Genomic DNA, 24266 nt, shown 5'->3' with positions numbered 1-24266 from the left:
CAATAGAAACAAATGCATTTTATTAGATAATTCTACCCAATAGTATCCAATCATTAAAGTGTAATAGCAGAACCCTGCATTTTCTGTGGAAGAAGGTCTGTGGTTGACCTGATTGGAAATAATAATCCACTGGAAAAATAGCACAGTCAGAATACTTCTAGGAAGAAGATTTACTTAGAACTGGCTCAGTGCTAGTGCAGTCACACAGAGCCTTTTTGGCATGTGCATTGTGATGTTGTGAGCACTTATGGAAAGAAAAAGTGCTTTGTAAGCTGGTTTTAGTTACACATAGTTGAGCACAGTACTGGAAGTTATGTGAAGACATGAAGACAAATGCTGCGGCCATACAACATGTCTCTTCAAGATCCAAAGAACGAAGGAAGGAAGGGAGGGAAAGAAAAACCCTTTCCTTCCATTTACCCAGTGCTGACTCATCGCTGGAAAAGAAATAACAAGTACTGTTAGACAAATAACGAAGAACTAGAGTTTCAGGCCTTCGCGTAGGTCTAAACACATATATTATCTCAACTTCATACATAAAGTACTCCATAGCAGGAAGTCCCACAGATGAAGAAAGAATATTTTAAAGAATGATGAAAAGAAGCTTGAACCCAAAACATACAACAAAAACTCAGCAGAGTTAAAGTGATCCGTTCATCCCTCATTAAAAGATTTAACAGTAAATATGGAGTTCTGCATTGAAAGGTTTTAAAAGAGAAAGTAATATAGTTCTCTAACCCAGCCAAACAGCTAATGTACCTGGATGTTTCAGGGAGCAGTGGAACAGCTTGAATTTATAAGTGTGTTGATACATGATTTGCATCGGTTTCAAAGGCATGTATTTCCCATGTTAAGAGTTGCGTTGATTGAGGCAGTTTGAAGGAAATAAGGAACATATCACATCTGACTTTTATTCCACTGAAAATAATCCTCACAAAATTTGGAATTTAAAAACCATCCAGAAGACTTGTCTATATATTTTAAATATATTATTCTTTATTCAGTTGAAAACTCATTTTCCTCTATTGTTTTCTGCATTTCAGACAGGAAAGTATGCATACTTAAACTATAATTGTTTTTACATGAGTAGTTATGGATAGCATAAACATTTAAAAACCATCTCAGTAGTTTGCTTAAGTTTGATCCAATTATTCTTTGTTCAATTAAGTAGTCCTGAAATTTATTTGGGAAGCCATCGTTTATATAAAAAGCCTAGAACAGGTGTGGTGTTTTGTTGGTTTGGTTCTCCCACCCCCCCCAATTAAGTCTAACACCATCACAAAAAAAAAAAAAAAAAAAAATCTTTTCAGCAGAACCTATAGTTGCCAATCCTAAGGAATATTGACTTCACCATTGCATATATGCCCACATACAATTTGGATTCCTTTGACTAGTTACGATATCTTAAGCCGAGATCTTGCACCACTGCGTTAAAATACAAGTTAAATGGTAAAAGACAAAAAAATCCAAATAATTAGTACACATAACCTTCTGAAAGAGTGTGCTTCATTTAAAAAGTTATGAATGATACTTAATGAACTTTAACTACAATCTATGATAAAGTACAAGGATCTGTCCAAGTGGCAGTGCTGCATATGTAATACCTTACACCACCGCATTGATTCATTTTAAATCAGAACTCGAACTTCAGTACATCTATAGTGTTAAATATTTGACTTCTATACGCTTAAGGCTTAGTTTTCCTACTAGTGAAGTGTTCCCATATAGGACACTTAGGAAACTGAAGTTCAGTCTTACTGAAAATTAAAATCAGCAGGAACAGTCTCGACAGAATGTTCAAACAAACCAGGAAAAAAAGAAAAAAGTTTTAAAAAAAAAAATTCAGAGTCTCATCTTCCCATTAGTTTGAAGTTCAGTAAGACAATCGTAGCAACAACATAGCATCAGAACAGCAAAAGAATCTCAGGTTACTTTACCAATAAGATCTGATAATGATAATCATATTGAGGAACTTGAGACAGTAACCGAAGTTGCCAACTTATTGCCCCCTCTTTTAGGCTTATCTCCTTCCTCTATGTGAAGTTACTAATAAGTTACATCTGTAAAATGCACTCCAGTCTTTATAAGTCCTGTAACCCAAAATCACCTGACTGCCCTGTTCAGTGGACAATACTTCCTGTGACATCAGAGATATGATATTCTTTACAAAAGAGACGAATTGTTGAAAAAACAGTTACTTTGTTGGCACAAAAACCTCTGAGAAAAACTGGTATTAAGATACTGTCAGAGACAGTGACACAGACACTGAAAGAGACACGAGGATGTACAATGCCAGGAGTATGTTCTGCCCCTCTTCAACCCCAAGGGCAAAACCGTACTTGAAATTAAGAAAGGCTTAGCAAAGGCTTAAAGACAAAGGAGAGAACAGCTGTGGTGACTGGAATTTAGCCAGAGCAGCTAGAGCATCTCAAACCTTTAAAGACCTGACTACAAAACACAGAATTCAACCATTAGTTAACAGGAGATGCATCTTAATTGAACATTGGACCTCTGCCATCATATTTATGTCAAAAGCTGAATTAGACACCAGACTTATGAAGGAATAATCATAAGATGAAATGAGGAAGTGTGCACCTTAGCAGTAGTAATTAATTCAGGTAGCGCAGAACACAAGGCGGAACACTGGCTGACTAACAAGGAACGGGTGCACATTTTGCCACCTGTGGCAATAAACGCTAGAGCTTATTATAAAGCAGTACTCTGTGGATATTTTTCAGCAAGAAAAAAAGAAAATACCAACCCAAAACCTAGTAATTTGGCATGGTTCTGTCTCATTGGCACTTTCCAGTCACAAAAGACCAGCAATAGAGAAGTGGGTTATTCCAGGTCAGCACTAAAATATAATAGAGCTATCTACAGAAGCTAGCTACTAATTTCTTGCTTTTTTGACTACTAAATTTAGTTATTTATCAAAAAGCTACAAAAAGCACACCTATCTTCTAAATTAATTTCAAAAAGTATTACCTTTACATTTATATAGCCTTCTAAGTCAAAACTAGAACATGCTCAGAACTGAAACATACTTCATAGTTCTCCATATTGAAATTTTGTTATCTTTCTTCCTTCTTGTACAGGCTCTTTAGAAGTTATTAGCAGTTCTTTTAATTCTGTCTCTCTGTTACAAGAGAAATTCCAGCTTTTTCACCATCCAATTCAGATGGTTTACTTACTTGTTTCCAAAACAACCTTTCAAAACTTCTTGACTTGAACTTAAACCAGAAACCTAAGAAATTTGTGGGCTGTACTAACTGAAACTCCAAAAGGTACGAAGTTACAATGGGGGTAAGGGCAGGGAAGACACCAAAGATACAAGTTTATCTAAATACTTTAACCACTTGGATTAAAAAAAAAAAAAAAAAATCTCGCTTCACAAGAGTTATCTGGCCCTTAGGTTTTGGCAACTTGCTCTGTGGGATTCCATCCCAGTTCAGAAGTAGAAACATACCAGAAACAAAAAGAGGAAACAGCTTTATTATTATTAGAGAACAATGTTTGAAAACAATTAAAAGAATTCCTAGAATTTCCACAGAAACCTACAAGTCTTAATCAATTTACATAATAGTTGTTATGCATAAGATCCTTTCAAGATTTTACAGTTCTGACAGCCAAGCAGCCAGCTAGTAAACGGCAGGCAAGTACAAGAGAAGTGGTCTTAAAATAGACAATAAGGAATGGTAGATCACCATAACTAGTAGTGAGAATTGGTCCTGTAAAAATACATACTTTTACTCTCATTCAGCCAGATAAATTCAAAGAGTGAACTCTTACTATATTCCTAGGTGTACCAGTCAAACACAAGGATGATGTATTCTCAAATGAGCAGTTTGAAGATGTTCAGTGTTTGATGTTACTAGTTTTTTATTCTGAGAATAAAATATAGTACTCCTTCATCCTTGGAACCTAGACTGGACATTTAATGCATACTACATAAAAGTAGCTTAGTGGAATTTTGCTAGGAAAAACGTCAAGCATGTTATCTGTGTTACTTCCTCTTCTTTCTAAGGATGTATTCTTTTCACTGTTTCCCCCTACCTCTTCAAGAGTTTTATTTAATCTTGACTACACGTATACTTTTTTTTTATCCCCCCCCCCCCCCCCCCCGATACTTCTCATAGATTGAGATACCATACATTTGTCCATTATGCCATGGTCTCAGAGGTCTACATCTAGTGCTAGAACTGTCATTCCATTTATAAATCTCCATGAGAAAAATCTGGCCCTTAGTCCACATTCAGAGGGTACTGTACCAAACTGTACTTATCTCATGAAGAAGTGGAAGAAAAAGGAAGACAACTGAAACATTTCAGAGAAAGACAAAGTTAGAATAAGCTGTTTTAAAATTCCTGGCACCATCTTCAAGCAGTCAGTAATAAGCCTTTAGAAGGGCACATCAGAATTACAATGAACAATTTAAACAGATTTTGCTAGTGGCCAGTGCTCTTAGCCATTCATATTGAATGCCTGAAATAGCAGCTGCAGTAGCAGCAGCAAGGTCAAGATTAAAATTAATAATGATGCACATATTAATTTATTTTCTTAGACACTGGAGTCAGTTATAATTGTTAGTTGCAGTGAAACACTAGCATAGCCACATGCCTTATTTACATACATGCACAGTTAGTTATCATGTGTATAGGCTTGTGTAGTCACTTGATTGACCTACAGAAGTGTATTGATTATACAACTACTGAGTTAGGAAACTAATCATTCCTTGTATATATGTATGCACATATTAGTTTTCTAAGATACTGTAAAACTACATTACAGCAGATTGCAATGATCTTAATGACATCCAGACAAAAAAAGGATCCCAAACATGCATGAAAAAAATACGCAAAGAGCAAGTAAATAACAAACTGCATCCTGAACAACCCACCATCTAGACTGACAACATGGAAAACCCAAATTTGTGACCATTATTAACTGTCACGGCAAGAACAAAGAACAACAAGGTTCTCTCAAACATCATTGCCTTCTTCCATTTTTGAAGAAACCGAGCTAGACACAGGGCATTTAAGATGAAGGAAAACAGTACAGTAAGCAAACATGTCTTTTATAAAGACAATTTAGTATTTTATAGAAGTGTATATTCATACATTATTACTTCTCCAAATAGGGGTGCATTAAAAGGTACCAGAAAAACCAGAACATTCAAGGGGTAGAAACTAACCTAGACCAAGGTCTAGGACTAAAGTTCAACAAAAAAACCCACAACCTCCTAATAGTACACACTATAAAAACGTGTGATCTTAAAAACAGAGCAGAGGTGACCTTAGGGAAAAAAAAAAAAGAAAAAAAAATACTACTCATTCAGTGAAGAACTTTACTGCAATGCATTCAAGATTATAAGAAAGCCCAGATTTAGTACTCCTACATATCAGATGTGTTCCCCTTCTCCAAATATATTTCCTGTCATATACTTCAGTCCTTATTCTAAGGTATAATTATGTTTAATTAGTAGCCCTTTAAAGTTCTGTTGCTTATTTCTAACTTGCAAACTCTACATACACCTCCAAATCAGATTTTGAGAGGCAGTATTTCCAGCATGCTTGAGCAAGTGCTAGGTACATCCATTAATATTTGTACACATAAACATGGATCTTGCTTATAGGTTAGTAGTGTTTGCCAATATTCCTATAGTAATATGTAACCCTCATAAAACTACAGATGTGATCCAAACCGTATTTGTTTCAGGTACTATTCCAGATTTCTTAAAGAGAAAAAAGTACTCTTAGTTGCCTGCTCTTGCCACAAAAACTACTCTGTCAGCTAACTTAAAAAATATATTTACCATACACTTTCAAAGTAGATAAGCGCCAAATACTCGCTAATTGTCAGCAAAGTGTATTCTTCACATTGCTCTAAGATATAACTTTAAAAGAGTTCCTACCATGGAAATATAGTCCCAAAACAAGCTTGTTACAGATTTATCAGCTTCCCAGGTTATACTAATGCATTTCAAGGCCTGTACCGAGTAGCATCAATGGAAATTGGAACGAAGGAAGACTGAGCATTTCACATGCAGACACTCAAAAACTTGCTGGAATTCAGTCTCAGCCTTATGGAAACATTCTTCTGGTATCACATAGTCCTACCTATTCACATAGTGAAACAAGACTGATACACAAAGAATATATCCAGATTTTCCATTTACTTTTACAGCAAAGGGATAAGAATAAAAAAAAATTTTTTTTTCTTCTGAAATAAAATTACTATTAATCTCAATCCCACTCCCCACCACCAAATCCCATCAGAAGCATGAACTGGGGAACGGTTCAAATGTATATTTCAGATCTATTTAACACCAGCTGAGTCAGGACAAAGATTAAGCATCCTTCCTATAAACTGTTCCATAGATTACATATTTCATATACAGTTGGAAAGCTACAGCAAAATTGAAGAAAGCACAATGCCTAGAACCCAAGAAAATTTATTATAAAGTTATAATTTTTGGTTATCACGTTCATCATTTCTAAGAATTTCCTATAAAACAAAATAAGCTTGCCTAAAATGGCGGAAAACAAAATCGTTTGCTTCAAAAAAAACACTTGCAAAAAAGAAACCAAGCACTCCAGGCAGTCTAGAGCTTACATTTATCTGCCAACATATTATACCAAAGCACAACATTTTCTAACCTGAAACAATGCTTTAAACAAAGAATTACTGCAACCTTTACTTACACCAGTGAGTAAATAAAAACAACAAAACTGGGCAATCCTAGAACTGCTATGTTAAAAAAATCCTCTTTCTAAACATTGGTTTAGACATAAATCCAAGTTTACCAGCAATTCAAAAAGATACATAAATTCACCCCACCATGAGCTGAATTTCAAGTATCAGTAGATGATACATACAATTTATTACTTTCTATACTAGTAGGTTTGGACATTGGAAATACACATGAGCAAAAAAAAAAGGTAGGATTAAAATACTTGTTCTCCATATCTTTTAGAAAAAGACCTTTTTCACACCCACCATGGGAAGATATGGTCCGTTTGTAGTGTTGGAAATAGTACTAAGCAGGTTGGCTCCATTCATTGCTTTAAAATGCCCACAAATTTGTTTCTCTTTGATCCCTCCCCCAGAAAGGGGTTTGTATTTTATCCTATATCATGACCTGATGCAACTCCATTGGGTGATGACAACCCCTGTTAAACTGACTTTATATTCTCTCCAAGAGTGAGCTCAAAGCAAGGCACATTGAGGTTGATTCATAGGCGTGCTGATGTGGAACATATTATTCATAGACCTGAGCATTCAAGGGAAGGGGAAGGGGTCACCAGCTCCACAACAGTATGCTGAGCAAAACACTTGATTGCTTTTCTGTGAATAAAAAAAGCTAGCTTTAAGCAATGAGATCGTTTTCACAGAAAAACTTAGATCTGCTTACAACAGATTACCCAAACAAAAAACTGTAGAACACTAATGATCAAAGTGGAAAACACCAAGTATCGTCTGAAGAATAGTATTTATTTTACACAAAACCAAAAAGGTAACTATCTTTCAAGCCATTACTTGAGTATTAGAAAATTCTTAATTTTTCATTTCACCACATTGCGTTACTTTCAACAGAAAGCACTGAACACATTTAACTCAAGTGTTCTATAATAAGCGTACAAGCTTTTTGCAACAAAAATTACAAATCAGTATGAAATAGAGTCATAATTTTATAACAGTTTTCTAGAGAACACTGACTTTATTACCTCAATGCTCTTGAAGGACACTCAAGTTTCACACAAATTCTGTTACCAAGCAGAATGTGCTGGTTTAATTCATTTTTGGAAATAGGAAGATTCAGCCTCTTAACAATACAGACAAGGATAGCAAACATATGGACAACTGCTGAGATTAGTTTCATCCAAAAAGTCAATGCATAATTTCCATATAAGGTCAACAGGCAAATATAAACATAAACCTAATTCTTGCCAGCTTTGAAAATGAATGCTAGAAATAAAATTGCATTGTGTTTGGTTTGCTTGGGTTTTTTCCTGGCTGAATGGTTTTGGTCAGACAAGCGTCTTCATGATTACAGTTCAAAAGAATAGTTTACAAGTCATTCAAAAATTAGCTGAAATACTTATAGCTTTAATGTTGAAGAGCATTCAGTTTTATTATAGTAGAAATCTGTGTCAACAAGTACTTTTGAGTTATATCTAGTCTTGTTTGCGTATGCCTACAATGAGATCATTCTTTCATAGCATAAACACATATAATGACCGAAAAAAAATCCAGTACCCTGAAAAATGGCTCTTAAAGGAAGAGCACAATGAATTCTTATAGCCCATATGAACACAAATGCAAACAAGGGAGCCAAACCCACACCAATTGGCTGGTTAGCAGGTTAGCACAGTGCATATAAGTAGATAGATATTCTAAGTATTTGTTCTCACTCAAAATTACTTATTGTGCTCTGGCCCACACATAGTTAGAAGAGAGCAGAGAAAAGGCTTTATAGCAAAGTTTGGAGCTTTCCTTAAACGTGCAAAAATCAACGAAAAATAATGTAAGTAGTACAGACAGAACCAGAAAGTAATAATAAACAAACACATTTCTTTTATGGATGCCTCTTGAAACAGTTTTTACCTAGATTTCTAGCATATGAAATACAAAGTACATCCAGGGACTCCCTAACCCAGTAATTCCTTTTAGTAAAAGTACCACCTACAGGGTGTTATTCCTGAGAAGAGCTACAAAGCTTCTGTAAAATATGCTTTTAACGACCTACTATAAAGAATTAACAACAAATATGTTTGAATGTACTGCACACAGCAAAGGAAGCTTATTTTTTAATCTAGATATTAAAACTGTAGGGAAATGCTTATGTTTTTAATAACCATATACTGAAATAGATGCATATAACTTCATATATTTCAGAGACATAACTTTCTATTTAGTCATAGAATAGCTTTCCATTTGTTATTTTGCTGATTAAGTACCTAAAATACTGCACTATTTATTAATATTTAAGATATTAAGTCATTCTTATATTCAGGACATAGAAATCAATGTGTTTTTCATGCTTTTGTAACAGCATAATGAGCACTCAGGAAAATAATTCTTTATTTTTTATTCTAATTTATATTGCACATAACATGAGAAAGCAAATAGCGAGTTGTAGCATCTATAATCACTCTGTCAGCCAGTAGCCCCGTGAGACAATCTCTGAGCACCTTGTGCATAGCAGAACAAAAAGCTGAGCTGCCTTTTCCTGGGGTATAAGAGCATTACCCATTATGACTCAACAAGGTAATTTACCCGAGACTGGCAAACTAATTCCATTCTACAGTAAGCCAAAAAAAAGCAATGTTGCCACCAACTTCAGCAAAGGAAAAGTTTAGTTTATTACAATCCCTTCCTGACTCTTTAGAGAACTTTCTTCCTCCCCAGAAGGAAGTCTGCAGAAGTCACACCTACTCTACTCATTTCTGCAGGACTTGTTTCATTCAATTTTGGCTGTGGGAACAAGCAGAACCCATGGGCAGTCACACTGTCAGTTAGGAAATCAGATCTTCAACATACTTTCTGTGGAGTACAACTCCTGACCTATGATCAACAGACAAAATAAAGTCCCTTTCTGGTTCAAAAATGATGTTAAATTGATATTTCGTGTTGGGATTCAGCAGAAATGAAAGTTTATTACAGAATCATCGAGCTACAGACAGACACATGGCCATCTGGATAGTATTTTATCAGTATCCAGGTAAAAGAGATGCCAGTAAAGCTGATTTCTTAACTGATAATTGTTAATGTTAATATACAATTTTAAAAGAATCTTCCAAAGACTAGTAAATGCTTATGTCAGCATTTAACATTAAAGCTGCTATCTTAAGTTCCCTCTGAAGAGGTCTTGACTAGTGTCAGCAGTGACACTGTACTCAAATTCCCTAGTTAAATCTTATTAATGCATTTTGATAATCAAGTTCAAGGCAAAGAAATACTTGTCTTTATTTTTTCATGCAGTCAATAACATTTAAAAGAGTGTGGTAATTTGGAATGATATATAAATTTCTTTAAAAGCAAATAATAAATATGGAAACAAACCAAATACATTTCAGCATTGTTTTAAGAAACATAGTTCTAAATACACCAGGAAGAAAGCTTCTGTAGAAAAATTGAGATGCAGAAAGAGTACCACATCAGACACCTCTGACACAATCTTTGCCTATGCATTACAGAAAGTCCCATTGTTTGAGCTCAGTAGTAACATACCTGTCTCATATCTTCTGCTTCCCAGAATTACACACTACATGCTACGTATACGCATAAGAAAGTGTTCAGGTCACACCAGTCAGTTCCTAGAATCTGATGTACAGGAAAATGAGAAATCCATCAGCTTTTATGGTTTATTTCTATCTGGGCCTTGATACTGATCTGTAATATTCCACCCTAAGATTAGATTAATACTTACATGCTTTGGGTTTCACCCTATATAGGTGTGGTGAATAAAGGGCAGGTTCTCTACCATGTGGGAAGAAATGGATTAGTCAAAAGGAACTAAAACACCATCCAAACTACACATTCCTTTGGGTGAAGCTAGGTAGACACCAGAATGAAAGGGACTGATCTTTATGCCCTAGAGTATAAAAGTCCCATCAATTTCTTTGCTGCAAATCTTTAGGTAGAATCTAAAATTTGGAAACTTAAATGTTCAAGAAGGGTACATTCAACTTGAGAAATCAACTGTGTTTACAGGAACTGCTTTTAAATGCCACTCTACATAGGCTTATAGTCCAAGAGTTTACTGAAAGCTAGTGAATACCCATGTTAATGTAGGGTGTGAAACGGAATCTATCTTGACAGCAGAATTAGCAATTCAGGTCAATTGCTCTGCATAATATCTGCTCTTGACTTCCCTCATGGTGTATATTATTCTTAAAAGGACTATGATGGGTTTCATAAAAACTACAGTTGATACACTATAAACAGCCGTTATACTCTTTCCCCCCACCATAACATTCAATACTAGCACAAATACACCTTTGCACCAATAGTAGTTTCTTTTTCTCCCTTCTGCATCATTGAACAGGATTGCCAAACTCTGGTATTTTTACAAGTGACCAAATACTAAATGCTTTCTGTTTTCTAGGGTTTTTGGTTGTTGTGGGTTTTTTTGGCTTGGAGGTTTGTGGGGTTTTTTGGTGGTGGGTGGGGGGCATTAATATAAAACTTTTTGCTAATAACAAGACAGCCTTACCATAACATCTTCACTGAAAAAAAAGCACTAAGGAATTCTGTGCAGAAAAAAATATTTTTTACTCATATTTAACCTGAAATTAAAACTCAGTCACCAGGCCTGAAGTATATTTTGTTGAAAGGTCTTCATAGCATTCTTGTAATCATTTTGGATACTTTCTGTGACAAAACTCAGAAGTTTTACTTTTTATGAATCACAATTTTTTATTTTTTTCCCTCTCTCTCTCCAAACCAAAGAATGGGTTTAAGTGTCCTGTGAGAGCAAACCTAGCTCTCTCAGGAAAGAAGGGAAGTGAAGACTTTATGGACTCTTTTTATCTTGGGGTTTTTTGGAGGCAGGGAGAGAATAAGATCGTCTATAGGTACTAAGATTTAAAAATTTTTTTCTATAATTCAGCCACACATTGTTCCTCAGAGTATGAATCAAGAAATAAACACCATAAAGAGTTCTAGTCTTGTGGAAACTAAATATACACTTGTCATTTTCTATGTTTGACATGTTCCATAGAGGTTGCTTTATCATGCTAAAAGCTGTGAATGCTTCAGAAACCCAAGATTTCTGGACAACACAAGTACCACCATACCCTTGAAACAATGACATGGCATTTACCGCCACACCTCATTAGCCAGGTAGGTAATTAAGAGCACTGAAGACAGCAAGTCAAGTCAGAAATGACCTACTGATAAAGTCAAAGCTTTGTGGAAACACAAAGCTAAATGTTCAGCTTGAGAACAGCGACCAGAATAGCAAGTGCTTCTTGATGAGTTTTGGCAAAGCTAGATACTTCTGTAGCAGCACTTGACTATGGTGAGGGAAACTCACTTTGGCTTTCCGGCTTTTTCTAAGAGAAAGTGCTAGAAACTCACTGGAAGTTGTGGGGGTTTTTTTTGTTTAGTTTTTTATTATTCACAAGGGTAAATAAAGCTTTCAAAAACATTCTTGTGGTGGGGGAAGAGTGAACACACTGAACGCGTTTAAGCTGTCTGGGAAAGCACTATTCATCTACTGCTATTCCCAAAACCATAAGCCCTGCAATATGGATAAATCAGAGTTACGATAGAGACATTGAACTTTAGACTGATTATTCATCAAAATGTCTCGGAGAAAAGTAAGAGATCTCAAAAGTAACAAAGATAGCTAAAGAGAATTGCTGATTAGAGTTGATGGAGAAAGCTGGGGTAGAGGGGAAGGGAAGAAAATTTGTGAATAAGGATCCACTCTCTCTACAATCTCTTATTTGTTTGGAATAAATCTGACAGTGCTTTGGTGATTAAGTGTTTTCTGAAGGAAAAAGAAAAAAAAAAAAGATGCTAGACAGATTTTAGAGTTACACTTGTGCTGTAAAAATCTAACCGCCACAAGTAAAGCTCATTTTAAAATCCAAAACAAGACCTACGAATTTCAGATGCAACATTGGTGTATTGATGGTGCCATGTACTGGCTGTGGGAGTGAGGGCATTGCCCTTGCTGCCTTTTCCTTGCCTTTTTCTGTCCCCTGTTGACATCAAAGGTTAACGTTCACAACTTATTTCCTACAGTAGTCTTAACCACAGCTTACAACCCCGTGCGTTATAAACCATCACATTCCAACGCTCCATTCTTAATACAGTTATACATCATGCTAATGGGAGAGATCAATTTATGTATGCCTTTCTTATGCATGAAGACATTGTTCTTAAAATTACATCAAAATAAACAAGAACATGCAAAAAAGTCAATAGATACAGTGACATCTTTCAAATACCAGTTGTCTTGCATTTCTAAATAGACAAATATTTTAACTTCATCTTACACTTCTGTTAAGGATTCTTAGGGCAACTTTTTCAATTTTTTTCTTCTCTTTTGGTTCTTAACACATCTCACTCTACCAAACAGTTCATGAAAAAAAGGCAATAACAGGAAACATTAAACAATAACATTAGGGAAGATTTCTCTGAAATATAGAGGTTATTGCTTCAGAAGTTAGAGTTTTGTTATATTCCTATTAATAGAATGGGAGAAGTTAGGCCCAGCAAGAATTCAGACACCTGGATTCAAATTTAGTTTAGTCATGATTTTGTGTTACACCTTCCCTGTTGAAAAGTTTTGCTTATAAAGAATACCTTCCATCCACAAAGATTGAAAATATTTTTATTCAGCTGCAGCCTATTCAAAGGAGACATTACACCTCCCAGTTTTTCTTTATTTTCTCTTCTGTAGGTATCTAGTAAAGCTCACAGACTGATTGTCCTTTGTATATGAAAACAAAAGAGTGCAGTCTGCACACCTTCAATGCTTGTAAAAATAAAAAGCTCAAAGTGGTGGAGTGGTCTTCTATACAAAAAAACTACCACACAGCTAAAACACACATTTATGGAGAAAAGATAAGGTCTTCTGTGTAAGAGCATGTCTAGGTTCAAAATAGAATACCATAATTAGATTAAAAGTGCAATAGGAATTGAGAATCTTGAGTACATCTCGTATGATTTTGATGCATCTCTGGAAACAAGACATATTTGGTTGGTTTTCTTGGTTGGCATTCTTGTCGGTTTTATTTTTATGATTCATTATCCAAGAAACAAGCATGCTAAAAAAGTGGCGACAGAAACATTAACCTGCTACTGTTTTCTTCAAAATGGATAAGTCTCTTATAATTCCATACTGGGACATAGAATAATTTGTAGCAACTCAAAGGAAAAAGCAAGCAACCAGATCCCATGCTACAGGTTTCCACAACAGTAGCAAACTCACAACTGTCTGACTTTGGCAAGGAGCTGTTAAAGAATTCAAGTGAAGTGCTATTGCCAGAAGTGATGGGAACTGGATTATAGGGACAGTTGCTCACCTGCTTGCCACTGACAGGTACAAATTTGAGGCATTAGCAATACTTGTATGTGCGTCTGGCACTTCCCAGGCCCTAGAGCTTCTTGGGAGACTTTGTCCCTCTTATCCATGGAAAAATCTTGATCAAGCTAAATATGAAGCCATTAATTAGTATAAATGGGAATTAGATAAGAAAATTAGAACAAGGAATTCTCATTGGTCATAGAGCATTAAAAAATTTTCTTTTAAGAGAAAGTTGATTCTCCACTGCAAAACTACAGTATCGGTGTTAGCTCTAATCAAAAAGTAGATTAGACCAAGAAAAGCTGCTTAATAGCCTAATCTGCTGATCCCAGTACCTAAACACACTTCTCCAAAAATACCTGAAGTGTTTAAATTTCACTGCACCCATTGACTTCGTTACAAAGCAAAGCTAATTATCATGCAATGCCTGTAATCAGAGAGGCTTTCCTTTCCACGTTTCCAGTTCCCCATAAAATGCTAACCTGATATAATCAAATCAAATGGAAATGCAATTAGTATTTGTTGGTTTGAAAAAAAAAATCTGGAGTACAAAACCTAATCATCAGCAAGGAGGTATCTGGAAATATATACATTGCTCTACCCAAGAAATATGAAACTCTACAGACTGCATTATTGACCACTGTAAAACATAATCTAAGTCACAAGATTCTCTGCACTTGCAGAGTTTGTCCCTACAAAACTGACTTTATCCTGTAATAGATATGAAAGTCATGGAGGCTTTAAAAGTGATGAAAAATGTTGGACATCATATATGAATGAACATTTAGAGGGATTGCTTCATTGCACTAGGCACCATAACAGAGTTTCTTGAAATAAGTGACTGTTAGTATAGATTTTGAGAGAATTTCTATAGACAAGTCTCAATGCACTCTGCAAGGAGAATGGGAAGGAAAGGGAAAAAGTAGTGAAAGATGGACAATTTAAATTACAGTTATTTGAACCAAAACTTTAAAAGACCATTAGACTGTAAAAATGGCAGTAAAAGATAGACTCAGGAGTGGGGTCATTCTTTTGATCAAGAAATACGCTACCGGTGGAAAAGTAACAGGGCTAAGAAACTGGACTTGCTTCTTATCCACACATCTGCATATCCAGCTATGCCTCTTTATGTCTTTTGTTTATCCTAAAACAAACTACTGTTTGTAAAAAGTATTTCCATTGCGGTAGTCACTGCTCCTAGAGAAACAGAATTCTTTGACAACTTCCATTCAATACCTACTTGCAAGAATTGAGTTGCTAAGTAGAAACCCTGATGTTAGAGACACCAGCCTTACCTGATAGACCACAACCTGGAGGTCTGAGAAATTACTCCGTGCAAGTCAGAGGCATTTGATTCACTAAGTGTGTCAGGAAATTTGACTTTTAAATTAATAACCTTAACTAGGAGTTTGTTGAGTCACTTTAATTCTCACCTATCAAAAGTTATTACTTGTTACCTTTTCCCTTCCACTTTAAAGTCTTGGTGACAATTTTCATTGAGCATTATGACACTTACAATAAAAAAGTGTTTCAAAGCCATCTTGATTTTTTCCCTTGCCCGGAGTAATAAAACCACACAGCTAAAAAAGAACGGGTTGTGTAAATGTGGCTATATTGCAAGTCTCTCATCCAAAAGGAAAATTCAAAATAAGTTTACTGTTCTTCAAAAACAGATTACCTGTGCAATACCAGTGCAAATATGTAACACAAAATGTCTACAACAGTAATATGGCACCATTTTTCTTTCTCCCCCCAATGATATTACAGTACCTATATCCCTATGTTATAAGCCTCACATGAACAGAAATTGTCCTCTGTCAACTTTCAAACCTAAACAGCTTACTAAATACTTCCAGTACATCTGCAGAGTCTAAACAAGTTATTTTCAGTTACTAGTATTGCAAAAGCCAGCTTCTCAAACCTGCTCAGCTCATCAAGCACAGGAAATTAGCTAAAAAAGCTTAGGTGACTGAGTCTAGAAAGTGAAAATAAGTTCTCAGTTTAAAATAGAATCCTCTTCAGCTAGGAAAGAATGTTTTTTCCTATTGGGTTTCTAGATCCTGCTGAAATACCAGTCTGCCAAGACCCAGAACTCAGTGTTGGCATTACTCATTACTTTAACTTGCTACTTTCAACTGAGTTACAGGAAGGACAGAAGTAGTACTACCATACCAATATACTCATTTGCTGAAATTTTCTTTAAAATACCTGTTGCAAAAATCAAATGAATCCACTCTATTTTTTTATAAGCTATTTATTTTTTCTATGACTAAATATTGAAGATAGCAGCAAAAGGAATAAATAAGCTTACCTGACTGGAAATAGTATTATTTTGTGACTTAAACTTTAACAAGCATCTTCGAGCATCCAAAAGTTTGTGGTTTGGTTGTTTTGTTTTTTGGTTTTTTTTGTTTGTTTGTTTTTTTTTTTAAGTTTGGTACCCCCCGCTAATTCAAATTGTCTCCTCCCACCACTACTACAACCCTTTTATCCCACCTATCCAGGCCTATTTCAGTAGTGCAGTACTATTGATTTTAGTGTATTTTAGTATTTTGCAGAGCTGGGGTCTAAAATAACTAAATATCTGGACAGAAATTGTTCTGTATGACAGGATAGGACACTACGCATCATATTTATTCCTTCCTCTACTTTACTGTCTCTGAAGTAGTGAAATCAGAACCCAGAGCAGATGTTTTTGACTGCACACAGACCATCACTTACACTCCATTTTCTTTTCCCCTTTGTTCATCAAAACTATTCTTCTTGAGACAGACACATATAGGCACACACTCATATATGCAGCACATACAGAAAAAGCTTTCTCTGCCAAAAATGTCATTCCCTTTGGCCAACAACTATTCAGTTAATTTAAATGGTTGCCACAGAGTTAAAGTCACTACGAGCAATTCTAACTACGTGGAGAACGTGCCAAGAAACCTTTATAGCCACAAGTACCATTCTTTTGTCCTGAATGAGACATTTCCCTTACTCTAGTCTAAGGGCAAACCTGCAGGCTATGAAAAACACAGATAAAGAATCAAGAGGGGGTAGAGAGAACTGAAGTGGTGATTGAAGCTTAACAAACAATTTATGCATCTGATTCAGGCACATTTTAAGTGCCCATAAAAGCAATTGTTTTGTAATACATTATCATTCATTGATAACATTATTTCAATGTTTTAGTATTAAAAAGCATGAATAACCAATCATATTAGAAATTCAGACTATGCAGTTTATTGCAGTTGGTCAGATAAGCTTCAAAATATTTCTCAACTATTCTCAAATCAAATTAGGACACAAACATTCCCAGCAGTAAATACTTATAGGTGATTGCATTACTGTGTCACTTGCATACAGTCCTGAAAAATCCCCCTCTCAATGCTTTGGCAGTATAACTTGAAAAAAATAGATTAGCAAACAAGATAGGTAAAGGATAAATTTGCACTGATGTTTAGAAACGAAGAGGTTTGTGTTGTTTTTCAAAAAGTCAGGATGACTAAAGCTGGGAACTCACAGACTGAACTGGCACCCCCAATCTGATTTTGGGCAAAATCGCCATAGCCAACACTAGCAACTCTGTTGACGGACATACCAAGAAGCCTACAGAATAACTAACCTATCCTCACATGACAATATTTCTTCTGTATTTTATTCCACTCAGAATAGATAGTTTGTTACATCACTGAGAAATTCCGATATATCTACTTTTTCAAAGAATACCTTTCTGATAATAAATACAGCCAAAAAAAAAAGAAAAAAACAAACCACTTGGGATGGCATAATATTCTGTATTTTATGGAAGAAACAAAAATCAGTTCTTCCACTCATTTGTAAGGGAAGAACTCCTATTACTCAGAGCAGCACAGCAGGTGAATTCTTACAGTCACACACACTTCTCTTGGAAAAAGGCTTAGAGCGCATGACTGAGCAGACCTAGGAAAACTCAAAGCCAACAGACTTGACTCCAAGGCATTTTCCTTAGTGTCATCACATGCAGGTGTTTCACTTGTTAGCCTTCTGTGAAAAAGGCTTTCATTAACCATTTTGTTGAGCTATCATCCTGATGCTTACTTTGTTATGCCCTCTATTTATTCCATAGAGCTCTACCTCAGCAGCCCTGAAGGCTTGGAACCTGCACCTAATCCCAGACTGTACACATGAAGCAGCAAGAACTTTATTTTAGCAAGAACAGCTGTCATTGACTCACTAAATTTAAGACCTCGTAATTTTTTTTTTTTCCACATTTCATGATTTACAAAGAGACATTAAAAAAAAAAAAAGACAGCCAGCTCTACCTATGCATTTAAGCAATGTCAAAAGACAGCAGGTGGGTCATCATTCTGATAAATGCATAATTTATTAGATGCAGGAGTTAATGAGTTCAAGGTGCAGGATATGTTAAAGCTATGACATTTCATACAATGCACAAGAAAGAAAGCTTGTCAACAGTGACATCAATGCATTTGTATGCAGTTTTATGCTACTTATCTTTTAGTTTTAATACAATGAAGTCAGACAGCAAATATAATTTTAATTTGTTGGAACCATTTCATCATTTAGATAATATATTCAAATACTTAGTTGCTGAGAAGCTTAAAATTATCAAAGTCTGGAGGAAATTTACAAAAGATATATAATTATCTTCTTAGTTATGAAAAATTGTTTTAGAGAAAGCTAAGGACTGTTTTAAAGAATTTGCAAACAGCCAAATTCAAAGAAGTAATTCTGTTTTACTATCCTAAACTTATGGTGCCACGATCTACCTGACAGTTCTTTCCTCCTCCACCCCCCCCCCCCCCTTTTTTTTTTTCCCCCTCTTAAATACAGGAAACTGATAAAGATATGCCCTGAGAGTGATTATCCAGTCTGAACATAGAAGAATCACTATCCATGGTTTTCATATTAGGCCAAAGCCAATATTTCTACTTTAGTCACTTTTAAACACAGTTTTTTACTAAACCTGTATATGTTTCATGGACCATTGAAATCAAGCCACTTGATTTTTCACTGCTAATTCAACACATAGCTTCAACGTAATTTTTATTTGATCTTACACACATAGACTCAAGAAACATGAAAGCTTTGCAATGTAAAAACATGCATTTAGTTCAAAGAGAAAAAACAAGAGGCAAAACTTCATATCATGACAGAAGTTCCACTCACAACCACGAGTCTCCAAAACGTTAATCATTCAGAAAACCGACCACTAGTTTTATAACAAAGTTGATCATTTGAGTGAAAGTCATTGATTCAGTGTCTAATTTCAGAGGCCCCTCCAGTTAATCATCATCTAAATTACATCCCTGTACAATGACTTCAGTAGGCATTTAATAATATTGCAGACAATGTTGTAAGTTACCACATGGAGCAAAACTTTGCTTAAAATTTCAGAAAACATTAAAATTTCCTGTTTGTACTGGAACTTTCTTTCCTTATACAGTCAGACAAGAGAGGGACTATGCTTTATAGCACTGGTCAATGCCAACAGAGCTTAACATCCAAATTGTATTCCCATTACCTTAAGTTTTAAATAGGCATAGCTGTGATACAGTTAGCTATCAAAAAGCAGCTACCAGGATGCTCTTCTTCATTTTGATAAGAAGTGATCTAATTGCCAGAATATTCCATAGAGAAAAACATTTAAGGTAAGGTTTTCAGCTCTTCTCCATGAATGAGTTATACTGTGCACATCTTGCATAGAAAAGCAAGACCTTTCTTCTCACTTAACCAGCACCTGGGGCTGAGAACAATTCAACTTACTTGACTCGCTCTTTCTGGTTTGAAACTATATTGGACATATTGAGAGCAATTGTTTTCTCTTTTGTGTTGTGCTAAGTTTTTTTGAATACTTAAGTAGGTTATATCCTATTCCATTAACAAACAGGAAAGCGCTACAACCATTGACCTATTTTGTCCTTCAGCCGCCATCTTAAACTAACCATATACATGCAAGTAATGGAAAAGAAACAAATGCACACAAACCCCAAAACCATTTATAGTTTTCTTGTTTTGAATAAAAAGTAACATGCATAATTGCAACTATTATTCAAATATTTATTACCACCTGCACACACCATTTGTTGTAGCACACCTACAATAAATTAGGCAATGATGCCAAAGTAGTTGTGATTTCACCTGTTCTTACTCAGTATGGTTGTCCAGTGAATACTTTATGAATCTACTCAAAGAAAGACAGTTTTCAAAATTTGGGTTTCATTGTCATCACATGCAGCATGAAAGAAAACTGTATTCCTGTTCTTTTAAGTAGGTGCCTGAAGTGTAGCTACATTTCTGAGTAATATTTACACCAGCTACAGCTGAATTAAAAACCCAGTAAAAATAATCTATAGCAAGACTTTTCCAGGGGGACAGGTGTAAATTCCCCTTTCCTTGGTAAATTACAACTACTTCAGTGTCACCTTTAGCTGTGCGTTCCATCTTCGTAGAAATACATTAGTCAGAATGGCAGTTGGTTAGCCACAGGGGTAAACCTTCAATAACACCAAGTAGTTTCATGGGTTAAATAGCACATTTCTCCTCAGGTGTGCAATAAAACCCAAACTCTTCTCCTCTACGCAGCTCACTGAGAACTGGTCACTCCCCATAGTGTTTTTAGAAGAAAGTAACATAGAAGAGGGTTCATTTGGTGGTCCCTGAAGCAGCACACACTACCAAGATGTTAACTGTAGGATTCATCCAGCAGTACCACATTCACAGCTGTACTAAATGCCATACTACTAAATATCATGTACTGCAAGTTTAGCAACAACTCTTCACTGCTTCTATCTAATGATGTGAGGTTTTCTTTGAATTTATTCTGTTGTTTTTTTTTTTTTCTCATTGCAGTGTCACGCTATGATGAGTGCATGTTTCCCTATATAAAATGCAAAACCACTGACAAATCCAGATGTCAGGTTATTCTTGAAATATCAGAGTAAACATTGGTTTCCATGGCACCAGTACGTGCTGGGAACTCTCTCTTGTTTTAAATACTCCAGGGATTTTATACATCATCTTCAGTGTCAAGAGAAGATTGCTACTAATATTTGACTGTCATAAGAAAAATGCAGTGATGACCAATGACAATCAAAATATTAAAATAAACCATGATCTCAGTTTATTTTTAATTGAAATAATTGTGAAAGTCACTGTTTAAGTAATCTGTTTTAATGAAACTAACATTCAAAAAGTCTTATTAAGGGATAAAGAAAAAGTTATAGTCCCTCCTGAGGAGACTAGAAAGATTATTTTTCTTTTAAATGCATGTTAAGTGACATCAACACAGTGCAGAGCATACTTTCAGAACTCTTTTGGGAATATTGACATCCCTCCAGCTGTAAATAATGTCACAATTTTAACCTTGAGTTGTACATTAAAACTTAGTAACCCTGTATGTGTTAAGGAGCGAGAAGACAGCTTCACAAACTCAATATTAATTTACTAGTTTGTTTCTAAATGCATTCTTCTATCAGATACATTTTAGAACATATCTCTCTACAGACAGTTTTCCACCACAAAAAAAAAAAATCGCATGCTATAGTTATTACAGTAAACTAAGCATCTGAGCTTATAACTTTTGTGTTTGTCATTCATAAGAGTTTTTTTTCTTTCTTTTGCAACGCTTCTCTGCTTCAGTTAATTCTTTCACGTTTTGTCAGTATTATGAAAATACAGGTTTACAGTTAATTAGACACAATCAATTAATGATGCCATATTGAACTGCAACAGAAACAGATTTACCTTGGATCCAAGTAGTACTGCAACAAACGCAGTATTCGAATTCTTCACTTGAATTTTCATCATAAATCCAGTACACTGTAAAGATGAAAGATGTGCACAAAATTAATATTTTTATGTGGGATTAAAGGAAATTACACAGTTACATCTCTATATGAATACCATAAAGGTACATCAAAAGCTACCAAATTCAGCTAAGGCATAAATTTAATTCCTAGTACAAGCAAAACTCTCCCTCAAGAAAGTAACTCAATTATCCTGTCTCCTTCAGTGATCCCAGACACAATACATCAGCTAGAAAACTTCAAATTAGACAGAGCAACAGACAAAAATAATTTTTAAAAAAAAGTTGAAAAAACACAGCATTCCTATTCTTTTAAGTGGAAGAATAGAGGAATATTTTTTTCCCCTATTTATACTGTTCAGTACATTATATTTATGTATTACATTAGAAAACAGTATTGTTACTACCTCAGAAACACATCTATATTACAAAAAAATTGCAAAAGCACCATTTGAATATTCAACCAGCTTTTAAGTTCTTGCCACTTCAATGCCAGCCCTTGGATTTTTGAGGATCTCAAATTCAGATACTGGAGTACCTCATTGATCCTAAGTGATTCAAGAAATGTTCGTCTATTTAGCCAAAAATATTATTCTGGTGTGTACACATCACCAAAAATGCAACACAGCACCAGTTTCCAAGCAGGTCTCCTAGAAATGAGTACCCTCAGTTAGTGAGCTACTATCATAAAAATAAGTGTGGAGACATCTCTGAGGGAGTTCTGCATCAGCTCCTTGGCTAAAGAAAAGGAGCTTTCTGTGAAGTTCTGGTTTCTGCCTTTCTCTTTATCTTCTGAAAACCTCTACCTCAGCTAAAGCTTCATCTTCCAAGGCTTGAAAAAGCCTCAAATGAATAACAATAATAATACAACAAGTCTGAAAAACCCATAGAAGCACTCATTCTTCCTAGAGTGCTGGGTTACTGGAACCATTAATCTGTGTGCAAAACCAATTCAAAGCTTTTAAATACTTATGTTCATTGCTTATTAGTATTAGGTAACAACCACAAGTCCTCATACTCATTGAGACATTGCAGCTGCATACACCTCAAAATGCACCTTTAAAATGACACAATTTTTCACTCAAGTTCTGCCTCATATTCTATTTATAAGCTAGAAAGACACAAATATATAAATACATATACGTACACACACAAACAAGTCAGCATAAAAGCTGAAAAGTAAACTATCAAAGTAAAAAACCCCAATCCATAGATAAACCATTTTTTCTAGCTTCACCCCAATTTTTTTAATGTTCTATAAACATCACAGTTTTTTTTAACTATTTATTCTTCAGAATTCAGCTTAATTCATTATTTTTATTAATACTGACTCTTTTGAGCTATCAGACCCACCTTATAGGATGCTTTTCAATAAACTTAGAACTTCTTTGTTGTTCTTAACTGGCTGCTGACAGAAAAATACAAGAACCTTGTTTCTTACCAACATATCTTCTACAAAGGCTTTTGAGGGTCTATTTAAATTAGCTGCCTTATCTGCTCATTATCATGTCCAGGTGGCCCAACTCAAAGCACCTGTGTTAGATACACTGAGGGGAGGGTGGAAACAACAGATTGGCTTTAGGGATATTTCCTGCCTTAGTCCCTACACTGTAATACAATCTTTCGAATGCTAAATTTTTCCATGCCATGTTTCCTTCTGTTAATAAAAAAAAAAATTCATTTGATACTCTACAGACAAAATGAGCAGGGCAACTGCTGGTCCTTTTTGGTTTTGTCGCTCACAGACTTCATTCCTCTCATGCCAGAAGGGTTACAGCATCTAATCCCTCATTTGACCCCTCATTCACCCTCCTGGGGGTTGTATGTATTCACAGTCCTTTCTAATAACATATTAGGAACATCTGTCTCTACCTTCACCTCCACTAGCTTTCTGTTCCAGTGTGGTCCCTTTTCACTCAAGAGAGATTTGACATACTTTATTTATATTTCTTGCTCTTATTCAATTTTCCCTGCATTTTTCTCCATCAAGATTCCTTTTTCCTGTTTTGAGAAAATAGGTAACAATAGTTTAAACTCTATATGGAGAACGGGCAGAGAGAAACTTCGGGTGGTTGCTCTACAGGCAGAAATTGAGCTTGAACAAGCAGTAACTGAACAGCATTCTACAGATGAAAGAGACTGCGTAGATAATTTTTTGAGGTCCCAGAAGTTCGGTAATTTACCCAGAATAGCTCTAACTGAACTAGTAGGGAAGTATGAAGATTGGCAATACGTTGCACAGACAGACAGAATAAATCTTATTGACAAATAATGCATCACACCAGAGAAATCTTGAAGTGCATCTCACAATAGAGCAACTAAGAATTGGTGCTCCAGCCCTACACGGAGGGCAGATACTCTTTTTCAGCACCCTGGCTCTGCCTACCAAGCTCAGACCCCAGGGGCTGCACCCTGGATCCTTCC

General features: G+C 35.5%; 1 long non-coding RNA gene across 1 annotated transcript; it reads right to left on the bottom strand.

The window, feature by feature from the left end:
* Positions 1-135: 135 nt before the first annotated feature.
* Positions 136-23349, bottom strand: LOC148051556 (uncharacterized). Its single transcript, XR_015700171.1, has 3 exons — positions 23196-23349; positions 21782-21856; positions 136-437 (listed from the first exon to the last, which is right to left on the bottom strand). It is a non-coding gene; the product is annotated as an uncharacterized LOC148051556 (long non-coding RNA).
* Positions 23350-24266: the final 917 nt, after the last annotated feature.

This window comes from Nipponia nippon, unplaced genomic scaffold (genome assembly GCF_047370975.1).
Source record: "Nipponia nippon isolate SJK-2023a ecotype South Korea unplaced genomic scaffold, ASM4737097v1 scaffold_6, whole genome shotgun sequence".
Classification (NCBI taxonomy): domain Eukaryota; kingdom Metazoa; phylum Chordata; class Aves; order Pelecaniformes; family Threskiornithidae; genus Nipponia; species Nipponia nippon.
The sequence above is the reverse complement of the archived record's forward strand: the minus strand, read 5'-3'. Positions and strand labels throughout refer to the sequence as shown.